General features: G+C 76.7%; 1 non-coding gene across 1 annotated transcript; it reads right to left on the bottom strand.

Moving 5' to 3' along the window:
* Positions 1-949: 949 nt before the first annotated feature.
* Positions 950-1,102, bottom strand: LOC125321038. The gene has a single exon (XR_007201412.1). It is a non-coding gene; the product is annotated as a 5.8S ribosomal RNA (ribosomal RNA).
* Between the last annotated feature and the right edge of the window lie 1,426 nt (positions 1,103-2,528).

The following is a 2,528-nucleotide window of genomic DNA, read 5'->3' as shown; positions in this document are numbered from 1 at the left end:
TGAGGTCGCAAAAGCCCAAAGAGCTGCGGCCGCGCCGCGCCGCGCCGCGCCGCGCGCCCGGGAGCGCGCGGCCGGACGACGGGCCGCCAACTTCCTCCCCCCTCCTCTCCCCCCCTCTCCCCAACCCCCCACGGCACCGCGGGGGGGGGAAGGAAAGAGAGACGGAGGAGAGAAGGAGACACCACCCCATCCCGGAGACCAGAACCGAAAGGAGCACGGCGGTGACGGCCTCCGGGGCGCCGCCGGGCGGCGCGAGACGGCCTCGGTGGGGAGAGAGAAGCGAGACACGGCGCTCTTACGCCCGGGACGACGACACGGAGGCGGCGGGAAGGAGGAGGGGGTGACCCCCGTCCCCGGCGCTCGCGCCTCGACGCGCGCGCGCGGCAGCACGGCACGGTACCCGCGCGGTACCCACCCGCAGACAGCCGCCCGCACGGGGGGAGCCCGGGGGCGAGGCCCGCGCCTCGCCTCCCTTCTTGCCTCTGTCTCGCTCGGCCCCCTTCAACGGCGTTTTCGCGCCGTCTCTCTCGCTCTCCCCGGCCGCCGCCGCCACGCCCTGGCGGGGCCCCGGCAAAGGACGAGCTCCGCCCCAGCGGCTCGCTCCGGGAGCGGGAAGCTACGGAGCGCTCCCCGAGTCTGCATTTAGGGGGACGAAGGCCCTTGCAGCAACGGCACGCGCGACGGACGGACGGACGGACGGACGGACGGACCGCGACGACGCCGACGACCGGGCCCCCCGCAGGGGGAAAGGCCCCAGAAACCGCCGAGGAAAACGCTTCCCTCGCCGGCCCCCGCCGCCTTCCCCCCCACTCTCCGGGCACCGGCCAGACGCCGCCGCCGCCGCCGCCGCCGCCGCCGCCGCCGCCGCCGCCGGCCGCGGACGACGGGCCTGCGAGGCAACCCCAGCCGCGCCGCCGGGGTGGCCCCCGGACGGCGATTGATCGTCAAGCGACGCTCAGACAGGCGTAGCCCCGGGAGGAACCCGGGGCCGCAAGTGCGTTCGAAGTGTCGATGATCAATGTGTCCTGCAATTCACATTAATTCTCGCAGCTAGCTGCGTTCTTCATCGACGCACGAGCCGAGTGATCCACCGCTAAGAGTTGTCTGGCTTTTCGGCACCGACTCCGCGCGCGCGGAGGGGCCGGGACCGCTCACGTGAAGCAGACCCCTGTCTCTCTCGGCGAGGACGCGACGCTGGCGCGCGCGCGCGCCTCGCTTCGACCGTACGAGCACACAACAACAAAACGGAGGAGGAGGAGGAGGGGAAAAAAGAGAAACCCACGGAACGCTCCCAAGGTCGACAAAGGCGGGGGAGCCCGCGCTCCCGTCCGCCTCCCCCCGCAAGGGGAGACGCCGCCTCGCGTGCCGTCCTTCGGAGGCGGCCCAGGCGCCCGGGCTCGGCCCGGCCTCCGGCACAGAGGGCTGGGCGTGGCGCGCGCCGGAACGCGGGGGGCATCGGATCCCGCCCGGCCTCGATCGCGAGACGACACACACGCCCACGGGGCGGGGCGGGGCGGGGGGTAACGGCCACCAGACCCCGCTCACGCTCGGCTCCCTTCACCGCTCTCCGCAGACTCGCGGAGCGCCGCCGCGTCACCGCGCAGCCGGCTTCTCCCCCAGCGACCCGCAACACGCCCGAGACGCACGCGGCGACACCGCTCCGCCGGCGCGCCCCCCCGCGGGACCGCTCCCGCCGGGAAGGCAAAGCGCCCGGCGAGCCGAGCTCCGCCGCCGGCTCCGGAGGCGGACGCCGCCGGGAACCGAGTCGGCATCGCGAGCGCCCGAGGCCCGCCGGACGGCGAGACCCGCCGCCGCCGCCGCCGCCCTCCCGGGAACCGCCGCCGCCGCTTCGCACCGCCGGAGCCCCTTCCGCGGGCACGCGCGCCCGGGCAGAAGACGTACGGCGCTGAGCCGGGGGAGCAACGCCCGCTCTCCTCGTTTCCACGCGGAGACCGGGCGGGGAAGCGCCCCCGCGGCCGCCCGCACACCCCTTCGGCCCACGCGCGGCCGGGAAGGGCGACGGGGAAGCGACGGGCAGGGCCCGGGACGGGACCGCCGCCGGCGACAGCGGGCGCCTTCCGGCCGACCGTCCCCCAGGGGGACACTCACCGAGCGGCGACGCCGCCGCTCGGCCCGGGGCCACCCGCACTCGCCGGCCTCCGGCGACGGAGGGACCGCCGAGCACTCACACCTGGGCGGGGCAGGCGGCCCAGCGGCAACGGCCGGCGGCCGGCGCCACCGGTGCGTCCGAGGAGAGAGAAGGCCGTCGAGGGGAGAGGCGCGGCAGCGCCGGAGGCGCGGCGCCGCGCACGAGAGCCTGCGGCAGCGGCCAAGGAGAGCGCAGCGGGCCCTGGCAGCCGCAACGACCCCCGCAGCCGCGGAAGGGCGGAGGGCACGCGCCCTCCGCCGCCACCGTCGCCCGCTTCGAAGCGAGCGGGCCGGCCCCGCGGCCGACCGCGCGAACACGGTTCCCTTCTGCCGAGACCGGGCCGCAGAGAGGGGGGGGCAGGGCGCCCCTCCCCGGCACG

This window comes from Corvus hawaiiensis, unplaced genomic scaffold (assembly GCF_020740725.1).
Source record: "Corvus hawaiiensis isolate bCorHaw1 unplaced genomic scaffold, bCorHaw1.pri.cur scaffold_32_ctg1, whole genome shotgun sequence".
Lineage (NCBI taxonomy): Eukaryota > Metazoa > Chordata > Aves > Passeriformes > Corvidae > Corvus > Corvus hawaiiensis.
The sequence above is the reverse complement of the archived record's forward strand: the minus strand, read 5'-3'. Positions and strand labels throughout refer to the sequence as shown.